At 41.9% G+C, this 24,650-nt stretch overlaps 1 long non-coding RNA gene across 3 annotated transcripts in view; it reads left to right on the top strand.

Annotated features, from left to right (window-relative positions):
- The first annotated feature begins 14,247 nt into the window (after window positions 1–14,247).
- LOC125442530 overlaps window positions 14,248–24,650 on the top strand; it is an 80,095-nt gene continuing 69,692 nt past the window's right edge. For all 3 annotated transcript variants that reach the window (XR_007246008.1, XR_007246006.1, XR_007246005.1), the window contains exon 1: window positions 14,248–14,629. This is a non-coding gene — a long non-coding RNA (uncharacterized LOC125442530). The remainder of the gene's footprint in view (window positions 14,630–24,650) is intronic.

The raw sequence follows: 24,650 nt of genomic DNA, 5'->3' as shown, positions 1-24,650 counted from the left end.
AAGTGGTTTGGTGATGTACCTGCTTGGTTTTATTGAAAGCAACGAGGCTCTTTGGCTTACAGGAAACACTGATCCGGCAGCCTCTGCAAAACTGATATGGAAATTTGCTGGCCTGCTTGAGACTCAGGCTTCTCCAATGGCTGCTCTCATTCAATATTTTAATTTCCTCTGATGGCATGAGGCTCCGGCATGGCCCCTTTTGTTCAGAGCACCATCAATTATGTCCTAAGACATTAATTTACTTTTCAGGATTCTGTCCCCTGCCCCTCCCCTTCCTCAATCTCGTGGCCTTCTTTCCCCTCCTTGACTGTTCTGACTTGGAACAGGTTTAATTCAGCTGCTGTCTGCTAAGCCCTGCAGAAAAGAACAATGGCTTCTGATCTGCCTTTTATGGTTTATTGGAAACCGGTGGTCCGCACTGCAGCTTTGGCCGGTGATTAACTAGACTGAAAACAAACTACACAAGGCTAAGTTGATGTTGGAGAAGGCCTGAGCCCACTTCATTAAGGCCTTAAGAGGGAACCTTTTCTTCTGCGGTGCTTGTTCAAAACTTTTCAGGTCTCTATTTAATCACGTAATTCTCCCTTAAGTAGCAAGAGAATCTTGCTGCACAGCAAGGGGCCTTTTTGCCCGATGACAACTTAGAAAGATAAATTATATATAAATATCTTCATGGGTTCAGCTGGAGGAAACTGTTGTTAGTTTGTAGTGCATTCAAACAAATGGGCTTGTTTCTCTTAAGGGGTGTTTCAGGCATTCTGTGATTGCCCTGGGAAAAAGAAGAAAAAAAAAGGAAGAAAGAAAGTTGTCTCTTTTGAAACAGATGCAAAGCGGCCAGGTTTGTTTCTTTTCCGTGTCCTGTTCTCAATCAGCACTTTCAAGAGGGAAAGCAAGAAAAGAAAAGAGTCAGAAATAATGGTCATAAATATGGAAATTAGGGCTGTTGTGTAAACGATTGCACGAGAGGGTCATCAACTAATTAATAAATGGAATCTATATACATTAGCACATGCATAAAAACAGTACTTCTGAAATGGAAGAAAAAACATTCCCTCTCCCGCCCTGTTATTCAGTATGCAGACAGGGCTTGCTGCAGGCACCATCTTAGAAAAGGGATCCATTCAAGAATGCCTCTTCTAAGAGGGTGCCTCCCACCCATGATTTTTTGCATTGCAGAAAGGCAGTCTTACTTGCTCCATCCTGTGTAGGGTGACCAACCTCCAGGTGATACCTGGAGATCTCCCATTACTACCATTGATCTCCAGACAAGCAAGATCAGAAAATGGCTGCTTTGGAGGGTGGATCCCATGGCATCATACCCTGCTGAGGTGCCTTCCCTCTCCAAACCCTCCCCTTCCCAAGCTCCACCCCTCAAATCTCCATGTATTTTCCATCCCAGAGTTGGCAACTTAATCCTGTAGGCCGGTTGTTCACTGGCTGTGGACTGATATTCATTGGAACTGTGGACCCAGACAGCAGATCGTAATGAATGCCACTGTGATTGCTCAGCCAAAGGCAGGATTGCCAGCAGTGTTTTGGGCAGTTGTTGGAGGCCCCTTCCACACATGCAGAATAATGCACTTTCAATGCACTTTCTCAGTTGTTTGCAAGTGGATTTTGTCATTTCGCATGGTAAAATCCAGCTGCAAAGTGGATTGAAAGTGCATTATTCTGCATGTGCGGAAGTTGCCTAAGATTCTTTTTTTTTTGGTGAAGTGGGGAAACAGGGTTTGGGCAGGGACTTCAGTGGGGTATGATGTCATAGAGTTCTCATTCTACAACAGCCATTTTCTCCAAGGGAACTGTCTCCCAAAGATCAGTTAAAATCCCAGGAGATCTCCAGCTACTAACTGGAGGTTGGCAACACTAATTGATGATAGTTGTGGTGCCTGATCCAAACTGGGAGACATATCTTCTCATGGCACGCCTCTTCCTTGTCTGAGGAATTAAAGAGAGAGTTGAATTTATGCACTAATTCTGGAAACATCTATGCCGGCCTATAGCTTGACGGATAATTTGGGTTTGTTTTGTTAAGAAAACTGAAGTATTTATGGTTCCAGATTTTGTGCAAGAAGACACAGTCATTGTAATAGAGAAGGCCATTTAGCACTTGTGGTCTCCTTCATACTGAGTGTACATTCCCTTTGGGTTGGATTCTCTGCAACACGCATGTTTTACCCTCTCCCAAACTTACTGCACCTCAGACTAGAGAATCTCTGGTCCAAAACCTCTGAAAGTATGACTTTTCCTCTGCAGGAAAAGTGCGTCAGCATGCCTTTCTCTTCCATTGGGGTTTTTTCACTCTTCCTCGTCTTCCCCCACCTACCCAACAGCAGTTCCTTCCGCTCTTTGGGCCAGCATTTCCAAGCACTCAGAAGAGAGTCTTTTTTTTGATGCTGCTGGTCTATTGCTCGACAAATGGACCATTGAAATTGACACGAAATTCAAAGGATCTAGCAAAGTAATGTTAGACCCTAGATGGCTCACATGCACACACAAAAAGAAGTTTGGATTTATACCCCACTTTTCTCCACTGCAAGGAGTCAAAGCAGCTTACAAACTCCTCTTCCTCTCCCCACAACAGACACCTTGTGAGGTATCTCCCCATGAAGCCCACTGGGTGACCTTGGGCTAGTCACTCAGTGGGCTTCATAGAGAGGAGTGGGGAATGAAACGTGGTTCACCAGATTAAAGTCCACCACATAGTTGGAGGAGAAGGGAATCAAACGTGGTTCTCCAGATTAAAGTCCACTGCCAGTGACATAGGTATAGATTTTTGATGGGGTGGGTTCGGTGACTGAGGGCTTTCCGGCTGTTCCATTCCATGCATTGTTTCGAGCAAGCCGGACATGTAACGGGAGGGGTTTGAACCAGAGAAAAATCCCCCCTACCTACGTCCCTGTCCACTGCTTCTAACCACTACACCAAGCAGCAGGCAACTACCCCAGCTGGAAGCTGCATGGATGGAATATGTGGGCAAAATGGTGGCTTGGCTCAGCTGGGGACACTGCAGCAGGAGAATGCCATTTAAATAACAAAAGTGGGGAAAAACCATTGCAAAGCTTACAGCCGCAGGGCATGCATGAAGGTGCGCAGAAGGTGAAAAGCCTTACTTAGATATGTTGCCAGTAAGTGGGACTGAACATCGCAGTCCCAGGACCCTTGTTGGTAAAGTATTAATTTATGCTTAATACAAATGTCGGCTTTACATCTCTTGGTGAATGTTTGGCAAATGCACATTTTGTGGATATGTGTGTATAACACTGGCTTATACCCAACAAAATTATTGGTTCATGTCAAACTCACGGCCCTCCAGATGTTATGGACTACAGTTCCCCATCATCCCCTGCCAGTATTATGCTGGCAGGGGATGATGGGAACTAGTCCATAACATCTGGAGGGGCGCGAGTTTGCATCTGACTGGCAGTGGTACTCTGAGTTCTCATGCAGAGGAAGATCTTTCTCAGCATAGCTACCAAGAAGCTTTCAGTAAAGATGCCAGAGACTGAACTTTCACCCTCTTTTTGCAGGCAAAGTGTATGTTCTTCCACAGTCTGTCTAAGCAAGCCTGATGATTAACTGTGGATCTTCAGAGTCTCAGGTAAAGTATTTTCAGGACCACCTGTTTGAGACACTTGAATTGGAGGTGCCACGGATTGAATCTGGGAAATCCTGTGTGCAATGTAAGTGTTTACAGTCTCTTTCCAATGTCCAGCAATTTATTTGTTTGGGAAAAAAATATCACAAGTAGTGAACTAATGGAATAACATATCTAGCTGCATTTTTTTTTCTGATTTGGCAATCGGAAAACTGATGTTTGTGGACAGGTAGAAATCTCTTCTTCCCCTGTGGCCAGAAAGATGACCTATCTGGCATCTTAAAAATGGGAAGGCTTCCTCCCTTTTCACTGACTCTGATGGTGAAAGAAATCTATCACCCCATGAATCCTGGGGAGAGAAGAGGCAGGAACCCCAGGGACCTCTCTGTCATCATCCAGAGTCTTGTATTAAGGAGCATGAGGCCATCATGGTGAGCTTGGGACTGAGATCGATGAAAATGTGAAGAAAGCAGGTGGCATCAAGGCCTCACAAAAGCCCTCACTGGCATCACACGCGACTGTCCTAGTTTTGTTTTCCAGCCCATGCTGTGCCCAAAGAAGGGTGAGCCCTGGGTTCCCAGAAACCCTGTAGCCACAGTGTAGAGAAAGTTCGACCAGAAAGTAGCATTGATGCAGTTCATAGTGAGAACGAATTACGTGCTGGTGTGTGTGATGAGGCGCCTAATAGCAGCGGTATCTGCCGTACCATCTCTGTGTGAGACTAAAACCCTGTGAAACTAATTTCAAGCTCTATCACCAACCCTGAGTTGGGCGGCTTAGAAAACAATCTCATCTCATCTGGTGTTGTAGAATTTCTTTCGGAATAAATGAGGAGTCTTCCTATCTTCCACTTGCCGAACACACATACACACACAACTAGTATTTTTGGTCTTCTTCAAATACAAGGGAGGTTTCCAAAACTCTAGTCCAATATTGGGATTTTTTTTGAAAAACAAAGTTTCCTCACCCCCAGAATAAAATGAAATACATGGGATGTCGATAACAGTAGCTGAGATTTTAAAAAGCTACCTCCTTTCAAATGGTGACATTTTGAGCTAAGATGCGTCTTCAGTTGAAACCGAGGGACAGAAAAAAAGTAAATTTTAACATTTCCAATTACCAGAGTCATTTCATTTAAAAAAAACCCCAATCTTCATATTTTACTTGCATCTCAAATTTGGTATGCAAAGGTGTTGTTTAGGAGCATGCGTGCGTGCTTGTGTTCATGCATACATGTTCAGTGCTCACTCTGTTTTTGAGACCACAGCCAGGATCCAAAGAGTATCTTCAGGCATGCCCAAAAGTCCCCCCCCACCTCACCTTGAACCATCAATCTCAACACCCTGCCATATTTAAAGCTCCTTTTGAATCTCCCTTTAGTTTTTAAATCAGTTGGCTGCATGGCATACCTGGGCCAGTCACATCTTCTCAGCCTAAAGTACCTCACAGGGTTGTTGTAAGGAGAAAAAGGAAGACAGAGATGCCTTGAACTCCTTGGAGGAAAGGAAGAATAAAAATATAGAGTACATGGAGATGGGACTGAAAAATATATCACCCCAACTAAATAAGATGCTGTGGTTGCATCTTCTCAGTATTTTTTTTTAATAAAAGGAAATGTAATGTGTCCCTGATCTGAATCAAGAGCAGTATGGAGGAAGAGAGGATTAAACTGACAGGTTCTACAAGATTAAAAGGCAGAAAATAAATGTTTTAAATAAATAAGTAAAAAACCCTTCTGCCTCCATAGGCTTTCAAAGCCAACCTTACCCCTCTGCTGCTATTCCTTAGCCCTGGAAGGGGAAAATACAGACATCCTCTTTGAAGTCTTATGCACAGGTTGTCTGTCCTGAATTCAATGATTTTGGGAAGTGGGATTTTCCTGCTTCCCCACAGCATCCTGATGTACTTGTTTGCCTCTGGGGATTTCTCTGACTTTTCTTTGATCTTACTCAAACCTGCTTTGCTCTGAGGTTTAGCGAAAGATCACAATAAAGGTGCTATGTGTGTGTTGCAGGGTGGGTGGGTGGGTGGGGTGTATTTGTATTTTTCAGCACACATGGCAGCTATTTTTCCTGACTGTGTCCCCACAGCAGCCCTTTCTTCCCCTGCCACCAGGGGGCTTTTTATTTTGTTAAAAATTGGCACTGGAATATCATGGGATTGATGTAGCGTTGCAGCAAAAGGATATAGCAGATTCTCTGAATTCTCTGCTTTCATTTTTTTAAAGTAAGTCTCTAGTCATTTCTCTTGTAGAAATATAAGGGGAATGGCATATCTGTGTAATTGGTGCATTTTTTAAAAAAGAATGAAAGCAGGGGATTCAGAAAGCCTGGTACACCTATAGTTATTACAGTATATTGATATAATAACATTGTAGTGCCAATTTTTTAAAAAATTGGTAAAAGCCCTGGTGGTACGGGCGGTGGGGGGGGGGGTATCTGCTCCTTCCAGGATGGAGGCAGGGAAACGACAGGGGATATGGAAGCCCCATTCCTTGCTGTGGTGTCCGCAGCCGCACCAGCAGTGAGGAAACCACAATCCCATCCCTTGTGGAAGATACTTTTGCCTATCTTTTTTCCCCTTTCAGTACAGGATTGGGAGGCAATCTCTACAGTCAAAACCATTTTCTTGACTCACCGCAGGCCTAATTAGAATGACGGCTGCATGCAACGACTATCCTGGTTTTTAAAAAATGTGTTTCAACTTGCTCGGTCCTAAATTAAAAACTCCAGTGGGCATGTGGAATTAGTCACAAACTTCTTTGTAGCCTTGTCCACATAAGATAGTGCTTCAGGATCCTCTGTAGATCTGGCTTCACTCCAGTTCCGCACATGAAAGCCACAGTTGTTCCTAGGGAGTAATGATGGACATGCATGTATCAACTGTCCCTTTAATCACCGGTATTGAAACCAAAAAGCATGTCTGAGCAATGACATTAACTCAAACCTGAGCCTTGTCATAACCAGAAAAAGCAGAATAAATGATACAAAATACCTACACATATATAATTAGGGTTGCCAGCTTGGGCTTGGGAAATACCTGGAGGATTTGGGGATGGAACCTAAGGAGGGTGGATTTTGGGGAGGGGAGTGATTTCAGTGGGGTAAAATGTTATAGTGACCATTTCCAAAGTGACCATTTCCTCTATTAAACTAGAAATCAGTTGTGATAGTGGGACATCTCCAGCTACTGCCAGGTGGTTGTCAACCTTATGCAATGTAAACATGCTAATTTTATGCCTGCAGCTAAATCCAGCTTTTGAGGATTGGGCAGGGGGCAAAATTTGAATTAACTTGGTGCCAAATTTTTGTTTTGTTAACATGCACAGTCCTGATGTTAGTCTCAGAACACAGGATTTTAGAACTAAATATTAGGCTCAGCATCAAAACTTTTCAGATTTCCTTAGCAGTTCATTTTCATCAACAGGAGGGGGAGATTAGTACACAATGTTGAGGAAAGTTTGAATCCACATAGAGTGCAACAGCTTTTTAACCGCCCAATCTCGTGTCCTCAGTTTTGCAGAGTGTCTAAATCCTGCAAGAAACCGAGCAAGTTGCTGCAAAGACCCAATTCCACATGGCCTGACTGGTGAATAAGTGTTTGGTCTGTGGACTTTGTGGCTTTGTGGACATGTTTACAAGTTTAAAGCACATCTAGCTCAGTTGTGGTGATGATTAAAGGAAACCAAGCATCAATACATCTGCTCCGAGCTGAATTAACTTGAGGGGGAAGGAAATTTGCTGCTCTGTCCATGTGAGGAAAATATTCTGGGCCTGTCGACTCAGGATTAGCACTCTACAAAGGCAGAAGGAGAGCATTGTAGTAAAATCTAGACCTTGAGCTGCTCACTGTGGGAGGCATCTACAGATCTTTGCAGATGAAGGGGGAGAAAAAGCCCTCTGTATCCAGGCCACATTTCCCCAGGATGCAGCTGAGAGCCTCTTGGCTGTAGCCGAGAAGCAGGTGTAACACTCCCCTTGAATAGAAACTTCACAGGCGTGAACAGAGGTGTAATTCTTCCATTCCAATGGGTTCATCAGACTCAATATGCAAATATGCTACAAACCAAGAGAGTTTTCTCCTTCCCCTTTTGGTTAGACAACCAAAGACCCAATGCAAATACAGCAGCAAATTTGACCCATCGACACTGCAACTTTAGATGCTTATTTTTACAAGGGAATTATAGATGTGCTTGTGGCTAATTTTATATTTGTGCTTGAACGTTAGGTGGTGAGAAATTTTTGTTTCATCCATTTTTGTCACTGGTATTCCCAATTCTTTTGTTTCTTCCATGCCATTTGTACATCCACCTCTTCTACATTACACACCATTTTAATGGCATGTATATTAAATTCCACCTAGTTTCACTAGCCTGGCCGGTTTAAAAAGAGAGAGAGATCTTTTGAGGTTTTGGCCCAAACAGGCCGCAAAAAGATTTTCAAAGTTTTGCATTAGTTTAATAGGATAAACAATAATCACCCCCCCCCCCCCCCCGGAAATGTTGGACTTAAAAAAAAATCTGGTCTGACTTGCACAAACTGTGGCTGAGAAGGGTGGGGTAAAATATAATTAAATTAAAATTAAATTAAAAAACAAGCTAATTTGTACAAAAAGGGAATTTTAGACTGAAATTGCAAGCCTGACATCTCTAATGACATCATATCATTGCATCTCTAATTTTTTTCTACATTTGACATTTTCAGCAATAGTCAGAAAAAGGATTTGTAGCATTTACCATTTAATCCCTCTGTTAAATAATCTAGATGATTTCAGTAGCAGCTATCATGAGCTATTAGAATATAGTTCCTCTCCAGTCTTCCTACCACATCAGCAGTAGGGGGGATCCTAATATTCTCCTAGATGCTTCAGGGCACTGAACTTCAGTTCAGTACTGGAACCCTCAGGATTTTCACAGAGCTAACCTAATAACTTGCAAGCCCCTCTGGAGCAGGCATTTTATTTTTCTCGTTGCCTTTTGAAAAGGCTCGCTGCTATTGTACATGCACAGACTTTTTGGTTGGGGAAAGGCCCTTCAGTGGTGGACAGGGCAGGACTTCTCCAAGTTCTGGCCTATGGTTTGTACCTCACTGCGATACACGTCCTGGTGCTTGCCTTGTGCTCATGATCCCTGGCTCTCTTCATCTACAGCCCACTGTTCTCTTGACCTGGACACCCATGAGATTAGTTTCAGAGGGAAGTCATGGTAGTCTACAGTAGAACAGCTAGATTCGAGTTCAGTAGCAGCTTAGAGGCTCACAGGGGTTTCGTGATATAAGCTTTCGAGAATCAAAGCTCCCTTCAGCACTGACTTCAAATCTGACAAAGGGAGGGTTGACTTTCAAAAGCTCAATCCCCTAAAACAGTGATGGCGAACCTATGGCACGGGTGCCAGAGGTGGCACTCGGAGCCCTCTCTGTGGGCACGCGCACACAGAGTTCATCATGTGGTGGGCGGAAAATCACACACCCCCACACACACACACATCTGGCGGGCCTGGTGCCTGTGCTCTGGGTGGCTGCTGGCCGGGGGTGTGTGTGTGCAGAGGAGGCAGATATGCTAGAGAGGAACAGAGCAGTCCGTGTGGGACTTGCTGGAGGCTCGAGTGGGTGGGGCAGAGGAAGAGGGAGCCAACCAGTTTTTTCTAAACTAAAAGCTCAGTATTCAGGTTAAATTGCCTTGTTGGCACTTTGCGATAAATAAGTGGGATTTAGGTTGCAATTTGGGCACTCGGTCTCAAAAAGGTTCGCCATCACTGCCCTAAAACCTTTACCCAAAAAATCTTGTGGTTCTCTAAGGTGCTACAGGACTTGAATCTAACCAATGACATTGTAATGCTGTTTCCCTTCTTCCCGTGATGCACATGTGTGTCATATGCTTGCAGTTTTGTGGAATCCAAGCCACCACCAGAAGATTCCTGGCTCCAGAAAGGTTGAAGACCTCTGCTGTAGGAGTTACTGAGCAAATATATCCAATGTTGTATCTATGGGTCAAGCTACACTAAATGCTAACAATCAGTAAACACGTTTCAGAATGTGTATAAGGTTAATTGCAACCACAGGACACCCCAAGTTCCAGCATTGTAAAAAGGAAGAAATAGTTATTTCTATTCACTTAACAATGGGGTCCCCTGAAGGCAAAGTGGAGAAGAAGAAGGCCGTGGTGGGATCCAAAAATGTTAGTAACAGGTTCCCATGGTGGTGGGATTCAAACTGTGGCGTAGCGCCAATGGGGCTGGGCGGGGCACGACGGGGTGGGGCATTCCTGGGCAGGGCAGTGGCAAGGACGCAGCCGCTGCACTGGTCCTTGGGCGGGAAACAAATGCACGCAGGAGCAGGCTGCCACGCACGCCAGTGCACCTCCTGCTAGACTGCTTCAAGTTCTGCGTGCTACTGCTGAGAGGAGGGCTGTAACTAAGGCAAAAATCACGTGGCAAAATCATCAATTAGTAACCCCCTCTCGGCACACACAAATAATTAGTAACCTACTCTCAGGAACCTGTGAGAACCTGTTGGATCCCACCTCTGGAAGAAGGGTTGGCTCCCACTGCCCATGACCACCCAATTCAGGCCTTGGGCAGGCAACTTGTAGCAAAGGCCACTCATGCCTATTTTATATGGGGCTTGAGCATTCATCTCGGCAGCAGTAGATGCTCATGCCTCCAGGTTAGGGATGCCAGCCTCCAGGTGGGACCTGTGGATTCTTCTGAAGTACAGCTCAACCACAGAGATCCATTCCTTTGGAGAAAATGGCTGCTTTGGAGGGTGGGCCCCTTGACATTGTGTCCCACTGAAGTCCCTGGCTTCCCCAGGCCCAATTTCTAAATCTCTGGGAGTTTCCCAACATGGATCCAGAAATTCTACCCCCATTCCCTGCCAGTGGCCCTGGGAACTCCACTCCAGGGCTCGGGCAGCTAGCTTGGTGACAGCAGAATTTTTTGCCCACTCCGTCTGGGGGTCAGGCAGACAGCTCCTGCCTGTGTCCCTGCCTTAGTCACCCCCCCCCCTACTTCATAGGTGCCCCAACCTCTAATCAACTTGCTTGCTTTCTTCTGCTCTTTTTCCAGCTCTGCGATATCTTTTTTGACTGATCAGAATTGTACAATGTATTCCCAATTTATTTATTTATCATATTTTTATCCCACCCTTTCCCAGGGAGCTCAGGGCAGGTTAGAACAAGTTGAAAACACAGTAAAACGTTTAAATATAACAATTAACATTAACACTATAATTAAAACTACAACATTCTAAAACAATTAATTAATAAATAATTTGTAAAAAATGATGGCCTCTAAAAAGAATCCATACTGTCTCATTCCCTTGCATTATAATATATATATATATTATCCCTATCATCTCATTCCCTTGAGGCCCTTGCAGTATAATACTGTCCATTTTATGTTCTGTTGGCAAGTATAAACTTGTTAGATCCTGGCCATAGAGTACGACAGTTAACTTTTAACTTACAAACCTTTTCTGTAATCCACACATTTCTTTTGAATCAGTAAACCATTCTGCTTCATTCTTCCCAGACAGAACCATAACAAGAAACAGTTACCAAACTCTTTATGGCTTGTCATACATAGCTGGTGAGTTGTATTTGTCTTGGTGCATTCACCAGCATCAGTTTGCACAAGTTATGCAGGAATTATAGAGGTCCACAGAGAAGAGGAAAACAGTACTATCACGGAGTTTAAGAAATGTGGTGCTAAAAAGTCTTCCCAGCGGCAAACTCAATGCTGAGCCAGGGTTTGGATTCAGCCTTGTTGCTGTGGAGACCTATAAATCTGCCATTGGCAAAGTTACAGGCTTTTCTGCACAGTTCATTTAAAATGTTTTGAGGCAGGAAATAAAACATTTCCTCCATAGAGTTCCACATTGTGTTTACCTCAAATCGTTTTAAATGAATCCCCTTTTAAAACGATTCTCTGTCTGAAAATATTTAGAAAATGTCTTCAGTTGCTGTGCAATCTATTATGTTCCCTACACTTCTCTGCTTCCCCGAACTTGCTCCGTGGGGCCATTTTCTTATTCACAGCATTTCTTTGTTGTTTTATTTTTATTGTTTATTCTTTTATTTTTGGGGAGCCCATTTTTGAAGCATTGAGTATAGGAAGAGAACAGAATGCAGCATGAGATTGTGAAGCATTGAAGCATCACAGAACTCAGTTTTTTTTTAAAGGGGGAAATCATGTAATGGCTGCCAGGAATCATTTTGAGAGGGTGAGTGCGAACAAAAGGGGGGGGGGGGATTGAAAACCTTTACAAACGTTTTAGGAGATTTTTGCGGAAGAGGCCTACGTCAAGGAATCTTGTCATTCTAAACAGGATGAAGCAGGACAAAGATGTTCCAGTAAGCATTGCTAGTATCAAGGTGTTTGCTGGAGATCTCACAGATTTACAACTTCTCTCCAGGTTACAGAGATCAATTTCCCTGGAGAAAATGGTGGCTTTGGAAGGTGGACTCTGTGGTATTATATCCCACTCAGGTCCCTCTTTTTCCCAGGTTCCATCCTCAAAATCTCAGGCCCTTTCTGCACGGGCCTCTATGCGCCCTCACACCGGCAAGAATTCTGCTGGCGTTGGGGTGGAGGCCGTTTGCACGCAAGCGTGCAAGCGGCCCCAGCAGAGGCCGGCGCAGGAGAGGCGGCTCCACACGGAGCCGCCTCTTCCCCGTCCCTCTCACACTTACCTCGTCTCTGTCGTCGCCCTGCTGGCCTCCTAAGCCCCGCCCACGCTGCCCTCCAACCTCCAGGGGTAAGTGTGAGAGGGATGGGGAAACAGCGTGTTCCCGGCGGTGCTGTTCGCACCACGCCGCCGGGAACACGCTGTTTACTCAAAAACTACCCTTTTAAACGGGTGTTTTTGAGGGTGGCCTGACGCCGCCCTGAGGGAGGGGAAGGGGAGCCAGGTTGGCGCTGCTGCGTTTCAGCAGCACCGCCTGTGCGAACGGCGGCCTGGGGACAGCGTTTTTGCCGTCCCCAGGCCGCCGTTCATGGCCCGTGCGGAAAGGGCCTCAGAGAATTTCCCAACCCAGAGCTGGCAATCTCAGTTTCAGTGCAGCCTTATGAGAGAGAGTAAAGAGAAAGCTACCAGTAGAATCTTTAGCCTTAGGAAAGGAAGGCTGACCAACATAGTGTGGAGATGCTCTACAGTAGGAATGGCTGATTGAAGGTCCCAGGCAGGACCACCATGAGGAGAGACTAGGGCAGGGGACAAAACCCCTGGGGCATCTTCACACTATGCCGGTCAGCCTTCGTTTCCCTGACAAAACCCACTACATTCTACTTCCAGACCTGCCAATAGCTATGGGCTTTGTCTCTTGTCTCCCTCATCAGATCTAAGAGCACATTAGACTGCCTTCTGCTGAGGCAGACTGTTGGTCCCTCTAGTTCAGTCTGTTTCCTCAGACTGGCAGGGACTCTCCAGAGGCACAGTCAGAGAAACATCTTTCTCAACACTAACTACCTAGAGATGCCAGAGTTTGAACACGGGACCTCCTGCATGCATAGTTCTATCACTGAGCCTTGTTGTCCTCTACTGTCTAACACAACAGGCTCCGCCCCTTGTGTCATCTGAACACCGATGCTTTTTATTTCAACAGTTGGCAACTTGTAAGAGAGGGAGGCCTACCTGAATGGATGTGTTCCAGGCCTTCTTTGAAGCAGTAAGGATCCTCATTATCCTAGTAGGCTTTGGTAACTATTAATATAGGACTGGTAATATGGGACAGCCCCAGAAGAAGTTTAAGAACCAGAAATTCCACCTATATAAGGTCTTGTGTTTAAATTCTGGATCAGGTGAGTTAAATAAAGCATGGAGTTGGGTTCTAATGTCCGGCAAAAGATCCTCATAGTCAAATGTCTGGAAGTTTTGATTTTAGTAACAAATGTTCCTCATGTTCCGAGTAAGGGAAAAATGTGGAAAATGCAACTTGTCTAATTTTGGTACAGAAACTCAAGATATAGCTGTGGTTGGTGGTAAAAGCTGAACGGGACACTTGTTTAGAGCAGGATGCTCCTACTTGGCTTCCTTTGATGCTGGATCAGAGGAAGAATGACTAAATTAGGAAACACCTCATTCTTTCCCTGATTTAATTCCATTCTCTCCTTCCTCTCCTACCCCCATCTCTGCTATTGAGATCTGTGTAGACTTAGTTCCCTTTCACTAGAACTTTGGGAAAACATCTTGGAGTTAGTTTGGTGTTTTTTTGTTTTTGTTTTGGAAATGAAATTTGGTTCAGTTTTGCATGTTTTAGTTGATCTTGAAGAAAACAAAATGAAATGCCTTTTCTACCCTCATCCTCTCCCCCACAACTAACACCTCCCCCCACCCCCCCACCCCGGGAATCTCTTTGTGAATGGGCGGCAAATACACCACTGAAGCTCAGGAATCTTCACTTTGCCTCAAATTTTGGCTCGGCTGTTTCTATAGAGACCAAAAGGAAGCTTTCGGTCAGCCACTCCGCTATTAAAGTGTAAACCATTGAAAACTCTCTTCATGCTGTGATACCCTTTCAGGGAACAGAATAGGGTCTGAACTAATCCATGAAAGTTGTCATGCTCTAAGCTAGTAGCTGGCCCTTTTCCTTTCAGTCTGGCCTAAAACTATACTGTACTTCACACATGATTGGCCCTTCAGAGAGCAGGACTCAATATCCCGGCAGGAAATAAGTCTGTCTCTCTGCACAGTGGTGTTGAACGTGGAAAGACCTTGTTCTTCGACTCGGACATAATTACCGGCTCTTAAGAAATGAGCTTCAAGTTTAGGGTTTTTCCCCGCTTCTCTCTCTCTCTCTCTCTCTCTCTCTCCCTCCCTCCCTTCCTTCCTCCCCTTCACTCTCAAACCTTGACTTTAAAAATTAGTATCAAGACTCACTTGGCAACCTTTCAGTGGCTAGTGGAAACCCTGGATGTCACAACTAGCAATTTCAGCCATTTAGTGTCTTTTTTTTTTTGGTATCCATTGTTATACATAAATATAGAATCTTACAGCAAGGAATCAGAGTTGTCCTATTGAATTCACTATAGCCAAGGTAAAGACTGGTGATTTTGTTTTTTTTAATGTAATTTACCATAATCTCTAGGATGGGTGGGGGTGGGGGAGAGAGAGAGAAGAAACTTTTGCTGTTTCAACAGGGAAGGCAGAATTTCCTTTGACCTTGAGACATGGATCTTTTGTTTTAATGTATGGTTGATCAATCGCTTCTAATAGTGCTAGAGAACAATGGCTAGACGGGTCAATAAGAGCCTAAATTAAGACTTCACACTACTGTAGGTTATTAATTTTAATAGAAAATGTCTTGATCTGGGTAGACCAAAAGGGGGCACCAGGGTATTGAAAAAAGGAGAAAGATAACTTTGAGCCATTAGAATGGGAATTAAAGTTTTGTCTTCTTCTTGACTTCTCATTTTCTCTTGCTGTTGCTAGAAATGTGTGTGTGTGTGTGGGGGGGGGAATTCACCAGAGGTTAAAGCAACCCTCCAAAGGGGTTTTTTGGGGTGGGGGTGGGGATTGGGGGGTGGGGTGATGGGAAGGAACAGGTCAACTCCTTGATACAAAGCAGCTGTATGTTTAAGTAAGTGAATTATTAAGTTATCTGATTAAGTTGTTACCAGTTTATAAAAAAGCAATGTCTGAGCTTGATTTGCCCTGGAAAAGAATATCAGAATGGTTTGGTGTTTTAAATGCACCTCTTTAAAAAGTTTTATCAGTTGTATAGTCTAATCATTTGAGCTTGGGGCCTGGTGACTTTTTGCCTCCTCTTTCCAGTCTACTTTTTTAAAAAATCTTTCTTAAATTAACTACAATATAAATGTAGGCGTGAAGGTCCATATCTGCACCTCGTTTCAAAGTGGGATGATCCACAAAAGGACGTTTCCTTTTTCTTAGCTGCAGTATTCTCCATTCAGAAAGGTAAACGTGTTGATTGCAGAAGGAAATTGTTGTTGTCATTGTTTAATTTGTGCTCTCTGCAGAATAGTTGCAACAGAGTTGGAAGCATTTATTTCTAGAAAAGAATTAGACAATACAGCACCCATTTTATGCCTTACTTCCATGTGAAGTAGCATCATGTATAGGTTTTGTTATGACATTGTCTTTGTGTGAATTAAAAGGAAATCTATCAATGAAAGCTGTTTCTGGGTTATTGGTGGAATTCAGATGGATGATTTTGTTCTGCTTGTTCAATTAGATTTGAATCTTTTTTTGAGAGCTTTAGCTCTTGAGAGTGTCAATCAAACCATTTTTAATGTGCATTTTTGCAATTATGTTAATAGTGCCATATTCATCCCTTTGCACACAGAATTTAAGCACTTTCATTACCTAAAGGGTCTTTACATCTGTTAAAAATATGGAACCTCTATTTAAATAGTGAAATCTGTTTAACAATAGAAATATGTAAGGACATTCCCCTTTAGCACCATATTATGGAATTTTGCATCATAACCTAAATCATATTTTCCATTAAATCCTTACTTATTATGCTATAAATGCAGAGCTATAAATGCAGGGCTGCATTACATTAGCAGTAAAAAATACAACTGGCAGTTTCCTTATTCAAATAAATACCTTTCAGAAACAAACATAACATATACAATTTACCAACCAATTCAAAGCTTAAATTGTTATATGATCGAACAGATTGATTAGTGAGGATTATGCTGAGTGCTTTTTGATTTATTTTCAAAATGAAAAAAATGGTGAAATTTATCTGTGTCAATTTAGCTGTATTTTAAGACTACAAAATATTAAAACAAATTCTGAGTTGAAAATTTATCCACTTTGTTTTCAGAGACACTGTTACATGGTGCTTATGAAATCATAATACATATATAGTAAATATTCAGACTGAGATATTTCTCAGTTCATTGGCAATGGCAATGGCAATTAGTATGAAGATATTTTAACCTGTACTTTAGAAATAGACTTAAGCTTTACGCAGAATACCAAATGTGTACATATAGATCAACTAAAGTTACTGAATAAGTGTAGAGTTGCCCTTTAAAATCAATTCTAATTATCATTACGGATCTCAGCTGAAATATCTAATCATTACGAATTCTAGGAAAATACGATGAATGCTTTCATGTCAAGTACTTCCGGGTTCATGGTTCGTTACAAGAGGACTGACAACATAGACCAGAGAAACCAATTGCTGGAAAATTTGAAATAAAGAATGTGCCAGAAGGCCACCAAGTATTTACTTCCCAAACATAACACTCATCACTTATAGAACATACAAAGCCATTTCGTTCCAAAAAACTGCCAGGGTGAAATTTTGCTATATGAAGTCTTTTTTAAAAAAGAGATGTTTGTGTCCTGGGGGAGGGAGAGCAGTGGAGGAGTAGAAGTTTCTGTAATCATCAGTGTTTGTTACAGGAAAGAGAAATTCATTGTGACAAAAATCCCTTTAAGATGTTCCTGTTATATTACGTTTGCTTCTGAGGTTTCAGTATTTGATCAGATAAACTTTATATTTCCTTAACAACTAGACAACTCCACTTGCAATTAATGGGCGTTATGATGGGTATACCGGTAGATTAATATAGGACTCAACCCAACTTGTCAGAAACATTGGATTTGTTTTCCATAGTTCAGTGATTTTAATAAAAATGTAAAACTGATAATGTATGGAATGTAATGAACACAGAATGCTTTTTTTTCTATTACTGAAATGGTCAACACCTCCCCCCCCCCCATATTGTGTATATTTATTTACTAATTTAGGATGCAACCAATACAGAAGTTTTCCTCTGTAAAACGACTGTAAAACTTCATTTTTCCTACTAAACATGAGTTGTGCAGGAACATGATGGTTATTGTATTTCCTTTGTGCTGCTATTGTGCCAAACAGCAGCTCTCACTCGGAATGTGATCCACTGAAACTTCTCCCACACAAAACCTGTTCACATCACAAACTGTATAGGAGGACTTTTCCTCAGTGTGGTCAGAATATGATCCCATTTGCTTCAAAGGAATTTGTGTAGGTGAACCTTCAGTGTTCCCTCAATAAGAGTTATAAACATCTGATTCTGAAGGGTCATGGCAGAGAACAGTGGGATATATTTCTTTTGTTTCAAACCAAAAACATTGCACTTTAAAATTAAATTAAGCCACCTTCCTGAAGAGTTAAATCAGACTAAAATGTCCTTGTACCAGTTGCGCCCAAGCCACTCCAAATAAGCGGTTGGACGATCTCCATTCTCTGTAACACTGACTCCCTCTTTTGTATATCTTGTACACTGGTTTGCATGTTGGACCGTAGTGCCATCACTACTTACAGTTAGCACTCTTCTACCTTCTGTATTTTGTATTTCTTAAAGTGGCTCTGGGCCACTATCAAGTGGGAAATCCTTTTCTACAAACTCCACTTAAATGACTGGAGGTTGTGCAAGTGTACTCCTGTTCATTTCAACCAGGACTGTGCAGGAGAACTTCCTGCTGGACTGACCCTTTTTCTTTTCTTTTTATGTTTTGCCATCTATAGCCCTCATAACATCACAGTGTTACAGTGTCCTGTAAGACCTATAGACCAGATTTCCATGTAATGAGCACAAACGGCTGCAAAATTCTCAACTGACAAATGTGCTTACGATCAAGGTCTAAAGAATTCTCTCTCTCTACACTTACACCCCCTTTAAAAAAACCATTCTGGCTGTAAATATATCTGGTTACACATGCTGTCTTTCTTTAAGAGGAGTGTAGACAGTGGGAAAAAATCTTGGAAATGATCCCATGGCTGTTTCTGAAATGCAATACAGTTTTGAGTTACAGAGCAGAAATGTGGAGCATGCTGTCCTGTTTGCAGTACATGCCTCACCCAAATAAAACACGCTATATTGGTCTCAACTTTCAGCACCTTGGTATTGAAAGGTCTGATCGGGCATGCAATTGCTTCTCAATATCCCTGTCTCTCTTATGTACTCGAGGATCATAACCGATTAGCTATTTAAAAGGATTCTCTAAAGATGAGGAAAAAAGTTGGACAAAATACAGATTTTAATGAAAGTGAATTGAATGCTTCTGCTAGTACCCTGGTACTCTGGCAATGGTTAGTAATTAAAATCTTTCTGAGGGATAGAAATTATGGGAGGAGAAATGAATTGTTTCAGTGGCAAAAGTTTAAGGCATTTAAATTTTCAACAGACATAGAGGATTTTTAATGGTTTTTTCATGGTATTTCATATATGCAACTGCGAAAATGGTTACAACTTGTGGTTTTTTTGAAGGAATGTTTTGAAAAAATGTTATTCGCTTGAGATGTGAATCATCAAAGCTAAATGCAGAAACATTTTTTGTATGCTACTGTAAGTATGCTTCTGTTGGCATGGATCATACCTGTTTCAGAGATAGGCAGAAGCCTACATTCGATCAAACATCTTTTGTGGCATATAAGGAACTGAAAAGAACACTCCCATATGTCTCTGCTGTGCTACGAAATAATGCAGTTTGTTTTGCCATTCATTAATGGTTGGCTTAAACATGGCAGTCACCTATGGCCATATGCCCTTTAAATTCTTTGCTAAAGTTCTCTTAAATACGATAGATTCAGAACACAAAAACTCACATTCAGTCTACTAATGTAATATTTTATTGAAGAATATAAATTGCATACATTAATGAGTGTGCTCATTTGTAGCAGCAAATAAATTACAAAACATTTGTCATGTTCTTTGTGATTTTGTATTGGAAGCATTTTAAAAGGATTTAAAACTTTTAAAAAGGGTTTTTAGTTGCAATCTCTAATTAAGTTCACTGCAAAGTACTTCCTGAACCTGGAATCTTTTTCTTGCTACCTAATTCTTTACAGGTGACTTTGCAGCTGCTAGCCATAGCAAAAACTGTTTACCTTCCCTGGTGAATTTTTATCTGTTAGCAAAGAGAGGAGTGAAATTGCAAAGGAATTAGAAGGGGGAAATATCAATATCCAGGAATATTGCCTTGTTTCTCACACATCTGAAAGCAGTTTTTTATTAATCAAGGAAATACTATTTCCTTTTTTTTCTTGCAAAGGTTATTTTGAACTTTAATCAAAAGTTTGTTCAGTGAACTCTGCTTGCCTTCCCTGCTTTCTGCAAGTAGCCCTCTGCATGCTCCATTTCATGAATGAATTGGGGAGTCATTTCCCTTCCTAAGCCAAAGAGAGCTCTAAAGGAAAGAGAGTTTTATGAAGTCAATTTCTTTCCAAAGGACAGTGACTATAGTTTTGTGTTAATGCACAGTCATGTAAGAGACACCATACAGAATTTTTCCCGCTAACATCAATAACAAGGACATGCATTCAAGTCCCGAAAGGGCAGCAACTCTTGCAAGCTAACCCTAAATTCACAATGGCAAATAGACCTCTTTTGCTTTCCAAAAGGAGTGCCAGCTCCCCATAGTCCAGAGCACTGGAGCACCAAAAGAAAAAAAAAAGATCTTACAGGGCAAAATTTGTATTTTTAACTGATTTTGCCACTTATAAGATGGATGTTTTGTAATCGGGGATGTATAAATGTGTGTCTTTCATTTTTTCTTCTTTTGTATGTTGACTGTCCTTTCATTCATTTTTGTTGCTGGCTTAACTGATTTTTTGTGACTTTTATGGCAGTGATGCAAAAGTAATATTAAAATTCTATCAGTTTCAATAGGAAAAATCTGGCACAGGGAAATATAAGAACAGAAAGGACTTATGAGTTTAATTTGCACAAGGGAGAAGCAAAAATGAAACAGGGGTATCAGAGTTGAAATGGTTAGGCTGTGAATATCGGTAGCATCCCTATCTGGGAACAGGTTTTTTTTTATTAATGGGCCTTCCACCCCCCACCCCCACCCCCAATCTTAAGAATAAATGTGCCAAGAAATATAAACAGGAGGCTAGTTTGATTTCCTATCTTTTCTCCCCCTCCCTGCTTGCCCCTCTTTTTTGACATAAAGAATTGATTTGATACATGAGCTGCGAGTGTCTGTGCCAAGATCTACCATTTAAATGAGATTCCGATTTTTTTCCTTCGAAGTTCAGTTTGATGAAATAAATTCCCATTTTAAAAGGTAGCACTCATGCCGCAAATCAGAACTATTATCCCCCCATGCATATTTTTGAAAACAATAACAACAACAGAAGCCCCACAAGAGTAACCTAAATGGCAAAACACTGAGATCTGGATATTTTGAGGCTGGTGAGATTCTTCAATAATAATACAATTCAAATAAATCAATTCCGTTCAATTATAATAATAATAGATCCTAGGTATATTTCCAAAATATGGGACACAGATGTAGAATACATATACTCACATGCATTCACCTATAACCTTTTCTCATAGTGCCAGCTATTAAAAAAAAAAACTAGCACACATTTTAATACCATTTTGTTGAGTGTTCCAAGGCTTCTCCAAATGGTATCTCAGTAACCCTCACAAAGAGGTATCTTTGAGGCAGATCTGTATTTCCACCCCCTAACAGTGGTTTGATGCGAGAGCGGCTTGCCTAAGGTCATGTAGTGGAGGTAGTTTTTGGACCACAGACTTCTCATAGCTGATTTTTTTAGCCATTATGATTACTGTTAAATAATCACAGACCATGATTGATTGCTGCTCAGTGCTAATCTAGGGCTAGATTCACCCCAGCATTGCGTACGTGGGTCCCCTTTAAAAACATACAATGTGACTGAGCTACGTGAAGAACCAATATTCTGCTAGGCTTAGTTCATGGAATACCTCAGTATTGTTGCTGCTTCCACCTCACACACGTTCAGATTTCTGTGATCGTGGGAATGTTCAATCTTGCTGTGGGGCCAGTGCCTTCAGATCACCAGATCTCCATCTGATTAGAACCATGTGAGTTGTTATGGGAGCTTTATTCGGAATACATCATACCTTGACAATCATTATGTCTAGTGATTTGTGATTGTGAGACAGGGAAGTGTAGTGGCTCAGAGATTATGCTGGAAGGCTGGCGGTTCAAAGTTTGCAATTACTGCTAATGCTGTTACTATAAAAAAAAGAGCAGAACTAGGTAGGTAGGTACTAGAACCCAAACAGAGTGTGCTAAAACAAAGATGGTTCAGCATGTGGTGAATGAAGTTACAATTTTGTTTTTTTCTTTTGAAGAGACACAATATACTGCTGCTGCTGCTGCTGCTACTCCTACTCCTACTATTGTTATTATTATGAAACCACTGAAGTGGCTGACAAAATTGTTGTTCTTTTCTTCACTTTATCTTCACAACAACCTTTTGAGGTAGACTGGGCTGAGAGAGAGAGTGATGAGTCCTAGGTGACCCATACTGTTCTACTCTTGGAATATTTTGCCATCGTTATTTTGAAGGGAATTTTTCTGCCAAGGAAGAGGGCCACATTCTGGGTGACCCTTGTTACTCAGGTACCTGGGCAAATCATTGCTGGCATGCAGCTGTAAATTTTACATCTCCTCTGAGGGGAAGGGAAGGGAGAAGTGTATCTTGGATCTGTCATTCCCTCTGGGCTAATTATTTATTTTCTTTTCCCAAATGGGGCTCACAGCAGATAACATAACATATCCTTCAGGTATACTACAACTAAAAGGAATAAAATTGATGCTTGGGAGAGGGGGATTTCTAACTCCACTTGGGGTTCTGAACTGGTAGATCATGGTGGATGATTCACTGATAATGGTAACTCAGTCTGCAGTAACAAATTACATGGGAAGGTTCTTTAATGTTACAAAATTGTTGCCAAAAATGCCATAAAGCATACTGCTGGAAAACAGATGCAACAAATTTCAACAATAGTTGTCTCGCATTCCAACGTAAACTCCTTTGAGCACACAGGGTTGACAACTCTGGGCTGGGACATTTCTGAAGAATTGGGATGTGGGTGAGTGGAGCCTGGAGAGAAGAGGATTTGGGAAGGGACTTCAGCAGACTATAATACCAGAGAGTCCGCCTTCGAAAGCAGCCGTTTTCTCCAGAAGAATATCTCTCTGCAATCTGGAGATCAATTGCAACTCCAAGGAACTTCCAAGACTCACATTGAAGTTGGCAGTCTTAAGCACACAGAAACCCTGATGCAATCACCCCTATGTTGAAGGTTTCTTGCAAATGAAGAACTAGCATGTTAGAGAGAAAGGTTCAGTCTTAAGCCCATTGCCTTCTCTGCTGTTTTTGTTTTTGTTGGAGGTTTTTAAACATCAGAGAGCAGTAAAAGTATGTTCTTCTGCCTATGATCTGTTGTGGTACAGTCTATCCTTTCCTGTGTGGATCAGGCCTTGGTTGGAATATGTGTAAGTCTACCCAGGTTCAGAGTTTGGGCTTTTATGGTTTCACCCTTAGAGCCAAGGCATAGTTTCTGTGTCTTTCTGGCCTCCATGACAACCATAGGTCTCCCACAAATATTAATGAGGTATTTGTGTCCAAGAAATAATTCTGAATGTCTGGATGGATGGACAGTACACAATTTCTTTGGTTTCTGCCTTCAATGGATAACATTTTTGAAAACTTGAAATACGTTTCAGTCTGTGACTGATTCACAGTCTGGAATTTTTAAAAAGTCTTCTATGTTAAGAAACGTATTTTAAGAAAATAACCAACTTATGGAAGGCACTCTACCCCACCAGAGTAAATCTTCGTGGGAGCTTCCAAATACAACCTTGTTTACCAGAAATGGGCACCAGCTGCTCTTGCTTTACATACTCTCTGTTTTGTAGTAGCCATGTTTTGGGTTACCATGGCAATTCATATTTTCTGTGGGGTTGTGACCCTGAATTAATGCACTACAAAGCTAAATAAAATAAGGTGTTTTGGATTTGGATTTGTTTTGAAAAGAAGGAAACAAATGCACAGTTGTGTCAATGAGAACAGCCTTGACAAATTGGATAAGAGTTGTGGTTGCCAACCTCCAGGTGGTATGTGGAGATCTCCTGCTATTACAGTTGATCTCCAAGATAAGTTCCCCTGGAGAAAATGTCTGCTTTAGAGAGTGGACTCTATAGTGTCTTGGGCCCCTTCCGCACAAGCAAAATAATGCGTTTTCAAACCACTTTCACAACTGATTGCAAGTGGATTTTGCCATTCCGCACAGCTTCAAAGAGCACTGAAAGCAGTTTGAAAGTGCATTATTCTGCATGTGTGGAATGAGCCATAGTTTGGAGAAGTCCCACCTCAAATCCTTCCCTTCCCAGGCTCTACCCCCAAAATCTTTAGGTATTTTCCAACCCAGAACTGGCAACCCAGAACTAGTGGCTATCAAGAAAAAAAGATCCTAGATTCTTTATCTACCCATGTGAGACATTTTATTATATCGCATACCCTTAAACAAACTTTCCTCAAGAGGTGCTTTACAATAAAAACAATTTAAAATCTAAGTAAAATAACGAGTGCAAACTTTCTTTTAAATTATAGATTTTAGCAGCAAGAATAAAACAGCCCTAAAAGCATATATTTTCCGATGAGATCGCAATGTGTTCCTTGTTCCTATGCTGCCACAGGAGGTGGTGATGGCCACTAATCTGGATAGCTTTAAAAGGGGCTTGGACAGATTTATGGAGGAGAAGTCGATTTATGGCTACCAATCTTGATCCTCCTTGATCTGAGATTGCAAATGCCTTAACAGACCAGGTGATCGGGAGCAACAGCCACAGAAGGCCATTGCGTTCACATCCTACATGTGAGCTCCCAAAGGCACCTGGTGGGCCACTGCGAGTAGCAGAGAGCTGGACTAGATGGACTTTGGTCTGATCCAGCTGGCTTGTTCTTATGTTCTTTTTGGGGATCATCAGATATCAAACCCATTGGCTCAGAAGCAAGGCACAGACTTCCCATTGTCACCCTTCCCACTCAAACTTCCCCTTGTCACCCCCCAGCAAGTAGAATTCTAAGATATACTGTCTCTAAACATGGAAGGTCCATTTAGCTATTGATGAATTGATCTGTCCATAAAGGATGAGAGGATGGGAATCACTGAGAACTGATCTGAGGATCTGATGGGAACTTATCCAAGGATCTAATGGGAACTGCCCAAGATCTGATGAATTGAACAAAGGCCTGTGTTCTTGAACAGTTATCTTGTATTTCAAGGAGGCTTGAGTAGGAGAACTTT

The sequence above is a fragment of the Sphaerodactylus townsendi genome, linkage group LG13 (assembly GCF_021028975.2).
Source record: "Sphaerodactylus townsendi isolate TG3544 linkage group LG13, MPM_Stown_v2.3, whole genome shotgun sequence".
In the NCBI taxonomy this organism is placed as follows: domain Eukaryota; kingdom Metazoa; phylum Chordata; class Lepidosauria; order Squamata; family Sphaerodactylidae; genus Sphaerodactylus; species Sphaerodactylus townsendi.
This window is presented reverse-complemented; position numbering and strand designations above follow the sequence as displayed.